Source organism: Erythrolamprus reginae, chromosome 3 (genome assembly GCF_031021105.1).
Source record: "Erythrolamprus reginae isolate rEryReg1 chromosome 3, rEryReg1.hap1, whole genome shotgun sequence".
NCBI classification, from domain to species: Eukaryota; Metazoa; Chordata; class Lepidosauria; order Squamata; family Dipsadidae; genus Erythrolamprus; species Erythrolamprus reginae.
This window is the reverse complement of record NC_091952.1, coordinates 147,333,129-147,339,455: the sequence shown is the minus strand read 5'-3', so window position 1 is coordinate 147,339,455 and position 6,327 is coordinate 147,333,129. Positions and strand designations below refer to the sequence as shown.

The 6,327-nt window shown below is 44.3% G+C and overlaps 1 protein-coding gene across 1 annotated transcript in view; it reads left to right on the top strand.

Moving 5' to 3' along the window:
- The window catches only part of LOC139164609 (small serum protein 2-like), a 68,152-nt gene that overhangs the window by 1,286 nt on the left and 60,539 nt on the right, over positions 1–6,327 (top strand). Inside the window, exons 2-3 of the mRNA XM_070746988.1 lie at positions 2,417–2,606; positions 3,193–3,346. The gene's annotated coding sequence lies outside the window, so the exon portion shown is untranslated. The remainder of the gene's footprint in view (positions 1–2,416; positions 2,607–3,192; positions 3,347–6,327) is intronic.

Below are 6,327 nucleotides of genomic sequence, written 5' to 3'. Positions count from 1 at the left end.
TCCAAAGCACCAGAGGGGCAGACAAGGAACAACAGATGGAAGCTGACCAAAGAGAGATTCAACCTGGAAATAAGGAGGAACCTTCTGACTGAGAGCAATCAACCAGTAGAACAGCTTACTTGCAGAGGTTGTGAGCGCTCCAACACTTGGGACTTTCAAGGGGAGATTGGACTACCATTTGTTCAAAGTGGTGTAGGGTCTCCTGCTTAAGCAGGGGGTTGGACTAGATGACCTACAAGGTTCCTTCCAACTCGAATGAATGAATGAATGAATGAATGAATGAATGAATGAATGAATGAATGAAAGGCTTATGAATAAAGTAGAGTCCTTCTTCCCCAAAATAGCATGAAACAACCTGAATGTGCTTCCTTGTCTAGGGACTGCGTCATCCTAGATAGGCTAATTCAGCTGAAAATAGTACTGCATATCAAACCAACTTGGTATTATTTAGTAATGGGTTTAATTGTGAACTGTAAATTGCCCCTTGCTGCTGCCATCAAGTTAGCCGGCCCGAGTCTGCGGAGAGGGGTGGCATACAAATCTAAATAATAATAATAATAATAATAATAATAATAATAATAATAATACCTATGCCTAAATATAAATCAGGTGTATCCAACTCACAGCCTATGGGCTGCATGTGGCACTGGACAGCTAGTAATGCAGCTCCATAAGATCATAAACTCAACATTATTTGTTGAAATACAGAATAACAGAGTTGGAAGGGACTTTGAAAGTCTTCTAGTTCAGCCTCCAAGCAGGAGACTTATATCATTCTGGCTGTCCAGTCTCTTTTTAAAAACCTCCAGTGATGGAGCAACCACAACTTTTGGAGGCAAGCCTTTCCATTGATTAATTGTTCTCAATGACAGGAAGTTTCTCCTTAGTTCTAGGTTTGATCTCTCTGTGATAAGTTTCTGTCTTCTATTTACTTTTTGTCCTGCCCTCATGTGCTGTGGAGGTTAGCTTCCTGTTTTCTGTGACAACCTCAAAAATATTGCAAGACTGCTATTATGTCACCTTTGGTCCTAGACTAGACAAACCCAATTCCTGCAACCATTCTTCATATGCTTTCACTTCCAGTCACCCAATCATTTTTGTGGCTCATCTCTGCACTCTTTCTAGAATTTCAACATCTTTTTTGTATTGGGATGACCAAAAATGGATGCAATATTTTTAGTGTGATCTTATCAGAGCAGTATACAGTAATACCAGAAGCAAACTACAGTACATATCAAAATATAACATTTACACAATATATACTTGTAGCCATTCTTTAACAATGTGTATTTTGACAGCATTTTTTATTATTTTATTTATATGCAGTACAGCAGGGGTCCCCAAACTTTTTACACAGGGGGCCAGTTCACTGTCCCTCAGACTGTTGGAGGGCCGGACTATTAAAAAAACCTATGAACAAATCCCTATGCACACTGCACATACCTTACTTAAAGTAAAAAACAAAATGAGAATAAATACAATATTTAAAATAAAGAAGTAATAAGTAATTAAGTAATTAATAATTATTGTTGAGCACCCAAACGGACATGTTTGAGACCCTTTCCATATAATTTTCTTTATATTTTATTATTTTATTTTATTTATTTTATTATTTTACAGTGGTGCCTCTACTTACAAACTTAATTTGTTCCATGGCCAGGTTCTTAAGTAGAAACGATTCCTAGAGAGGCCTCACGGAGGCTTCTTCCCGCCTTTTCTGGCCCTGTTTCCTTCCAGAAGATTCCTAGAAAGGCCTCACGGAGGCTTCTTCCCGCCTTTCCTGGCCCTTTTCCTCCCAGGAGATTCCTAGAGAGGCCTCATAGAGGCTTTTCCCCATCTTTTCCGGCCCTGTTTCCTCTCAGGAGTTTCCTAGAGAGGCCCCACAGAGGATTCTCCCTGCCTTTCCTGGCCCTGTTTCCTCCCAGGAGATTCCCAGAGAGGCCCCACAGAGACTTCTCCCTGCCTTTTCCGATTACAGATTCGGTGGCTCGGGTTTGTAAGTGGAAAATGAGAAGAGGCAAAACCATCTTGAACACCCGGTTCTTATCTAGAAAAGTTCGTAAGTAGAGGCATTCGTAGGTAGAAGTACCACTGTATTTATATGCTGCCCAACTCTTGAAGTACTCTGATTTTAACAATCAGTTTGTCTGAACCGGTCAAATTGGAGAGTGAGCCCTTGCCAAAAACCCACCTCTGTAACCTTGCTCAGGTAAACCTGACCTGAAGATTAGCATTCATGAGGTTGGTGAGTTTTCCTGGAGGCTCCATCCATTGCCTTGTGGGCCGGACGTGGTGCCAAGGGGAGACAAGATGGTGTTGAGCTTGCTCGGCTTCTCAATGTCTCCTCTTGTCTGTCTTCTTCTCTGTTGCGGCTGGGAAACAATTTGCCTCTGACCACCCATTCTTTTTCACTCAGGTGTCTCCGCCCGACAAGCAGGAAAACCCCTCTGAAGCTGAGCAGAAGCCTCCCGAAGAAGATTCGGGGGACGAGGAGATGCTGAGTGGTGAGAAAGAAGAGCAGCAGACGTTTCTGGTCAACCTCTACAAGTTCATGAAAGAGCATCACACGCCCATCGAGAGGGGGCCTCATCTTGGCTTCAAGCAAAGTAAGTTCTTGGCTGCCTTTTCCAAGAGAGAGAGAGAGAATATGAGATTGATAGATGATAGATAGATAGATAGATAGATAGATAGATAGATAGATAGATAGATAGATAGATGATAGATGATAGACATACAGACAGAAGATAGATGGATGGATGGATGGATAGATAATAGATGATAGACAGACAGACAGACAGAAGATGGATGGATGGATAGACAAGACAGACAGACAGACAGATAATAGATGATAGACAGATAGAAGATAAATAGATGGATGGATGGATGATAGACATACAGACAGAAGATAGATGATAGATAGATAGAAGATAGATAGAAGATAGATAGATAGATAGATAGAAGATAGATAGAAGATAGATAGATAGATAGATAGATAGATAGATAGATAGATAGATAGATAGAGAGATATCTTACTCCCAAGTTGACCCTTGTTCCTCAGCTGTTCCCTTTGTCTGGCAGCTGTGCACATGCGCACACTGGGAACAGGCTCCAGCTGTTCCTCTGCTTCACTGATAATAATAATAATAATAATAATAATAATAATAATAATAATAATAATAATCTTCCTTACAGGCTGGTCCTCCCTTACGTCCGACACTTGAAAGGGGAGGATGACAAGCCGCTGCCCCCAGTCAAGCCTCGAAAACAGTACAAGATCTCCAAGGAGCCGAAGGGGGACCACGTGGCGGAGAAGAAGAGAACGAAGAAAGAGAAGACGAGGGATCCAGTAAGGACGCCATATTTTTCTCCCCCAACCCACCCACATGAAATGTTGCTTTCTTACGTGTGGAACATCACATATACCCTACTGTAAATGTGTAAAGAGAAATAGGAGGCACTATGGCCTGCCAGTTAATTAGAATGTTAGAAATATTGTTTATTTGTCAGTACGGTATATATTTGAGGGAACATTAATGAAGAGGAAATGATCAATGGAAATGGAGTGTTGAAGAGGGGACTTGATCGAAGTGTATAAAATCATACATGGGATGGAAAAGGTGGATAGAGAAAAATTATTTTCTCTATCGCACAATGCTAGGACTCATAGGTAAGAAAGTGAGGGCAAATAAAGGGAAACATTTCTTCACCCAGAGGGTCCTTGGTTGATGGAATTCCCTTCCAGAAGAAATCGTGACAGCTGTCATCTTCAAGGCAGGATTAGACAGATTCATGGATGCCAAGTGTATCATAGGTGGTTATTGAAACGGATGTCCCAGTGCCGCCTTTATGTTGGTTGAAGCAGGCAGGATTCCCTTGGATACCATTTGTTGGGAGTCAAAGGAAAGGGAGGGTCTTGCCTTCTCTTTCTGCTCAAACTCCCCATGGACAATTGGTGGGCCACAGAATGCTGGACTCGATGGGCTTTGGCCTGATTCAGCAATGCTCTTCTTATGTTCTTATGTTCTTAAGTCATGGTTGTCCCAAAGGGGCTTTCTCAAACTGGACTTTCTTGGTTTTTCTTTTGAAGATGTTTCGCCTCTCATCCAGTTGAAGGTTCTTCAACTCTGACTGAATGGTGGGGAATGGAAGGATTTATATCCCTTGCAGACAACCTGGCCAATTTGCATCCTTTTAGAGGGTCCTTGAAGCATTGGGAGGTTTATGAATTTTTCTCTATCCACCTTTTCTATCCCATGCATGATAAAGAAAAGTTTGGACAAAAAAACCCTCTCTCTTCCTCCTTTTCGCTCTATTTCTCCCTCTTTCTCTCTTTTCCTTCCTTCCCTTCTTTCTCTCTCTCCATCCCTCTTTCTTTCTTTCTTCCTCTCTTTTTTGCTCTCTTTCTCTCTCCCTCCTTCCCTTCCTCTATGTCTTTCTCTCTCCCTTGCGCTCTCTCTCTCTCTCTGTCTCTCTTGCTATCTCTTTCTTGCTTTTTTCTCTCTTTCTTGCTCTCTCTCTCTCTTTCACTGTCTCTTGCTATATGTCTCTTTCTTTCTCTTTGCCTCTCTTGCTATCTCTCTTTCTTTCTCTCTCTTTCTCTCTTTCTCTCTCTCTGTCTCTCTTGCTATGTCTCTCTCTCTTTCTTTCTCTTTCTCTCTCTCTCTGCCTCTCTTGCTAAGTCTCTCTTTCTCTCTTGCTATGTCTCTCTTTCTTTTTCTCTCTCTCTGCCTCTCTTGCTATGTCTCTCTTTCTCTATCTCTCTTTCTCTGCCTCTCTTGCTGTCTCTCTTTCTCGCTCTGTCTCTCTTTCTCTGCCTCTCTTGCTGTCTCTCTTTCTCGCTGTCTCTCTTTCTCTGCCTCTCTTGCTATGTCTCTCTTTCTCTCTCTCTCTCTGCCTCTCTTATATGTCTCTCTTTCTTTCTCTCTCTCTCTCTCTCAGCTGACTGCAAGCGGGAGCCCTGACGGCGGCAGCTGGACGTGCTGCTGGACGCCGTATATGCCAGGCCCGCAGTGCCAGCATGTACGGCGTCCAGCAGCACGTCCAACCGCCACCGTCAGGGCTCCCGCTTGCAGTCAGCTGAGAGAGAGAGAGAGAGAGAGAGAGCTCCCTCTCGCCACCGCCTGGAGCTCCCTCTAGCCGCCGCCATCTCCCTGCGACTGCCTGCGGGCGCTGCAGCCACCCCCCCTCCCACCGCCAGTGCCCTCCCGCTGGGCCCCAAAGGACACTTGCCGCCGACGCCAGGGAAGCTCCAGCTGGGCGGGGCGCTGCCGGTGCCTCCGACCTGGGGCTCCCACTCGCAGCTGTCCCCCGGCTCCTGCCTGATGCCGCGGTTTCTGGCGCTCTCCTGCTGGGCCCCAAAGAAGGAAGGCGGGGAAAAGGCGCGAAGAATGAAGCTCTCCTTCTTCCTGCCTTCCTTCTTTGGGGCCCAGCAAGAGAGCGCCGAAAACCGCGGCATCGAGCAGGAGCCGGGGGACAGCTGCGAGCGGGAGCTCCAGGTCGGCACCGGCAGCGCCCCGCCCAGCTGGAGCTTCCCTAGGAGCTTCGCGGCACACCTGACCGTGTCTCGCTGCACACTAGTGTGCCGTGGCACACCGGTTGGGAAATGCTGTCTTAGGGGTTGCCACAAAGAAGAGGGAGTCAACTTATTCTCCAAAGCACCTGAGGGTAGAACAAGAAGCATTGGGTGGAAACTAAACAAGGATAAAAGCAATTTAGAACTAAGGAGAAATTTCCTGACAGTTAGAACAATTAATCTGTGGAACAACTTGCCTCTAGAAGTTGTGAATGCTCCAACACTGGCGGTTTTTAAGAAAAGGTTGGATAACTATCTGTCTGAAGTAGTGTAGGGTTTCCTGCCTAAGCATGGGGTTGAATTAGAAGACCACCAAGGTCCCTTCCAACTCTGTTATTCCATTATAAGTCTGACGAGTAGAAGATAGGAACAATCAACATTTGATTTTTGTTTAAATACTGCACACATATGAATTTTGAGAGCACGTTATGGCCATTCTCCAGAAAGAGCTGCCAGTTGCAAAAGGTGGATTTCTAAGCTGTTACTTTTAAACAAAGGGCTCAACATCTTTGCTGGATGGCCACCTTTGGGGTTGGATCAGAAATTCAACCTGGACACAACTTTGCCTTTTTTTTTTTTAAAGGTCTTCATTGGAATTATGCACACACAGTATATATATGTTTATTGTAAAAATGAAAGTGCGCCGATTGCCGATATATTCTTGTATTTCAATATATTAAAAAATCTATAAAACAACAGAAGGGAGTTCATTAACAGTAATTATTGGTTTAATGGTTAAAGCAGTGGTTGTCAAC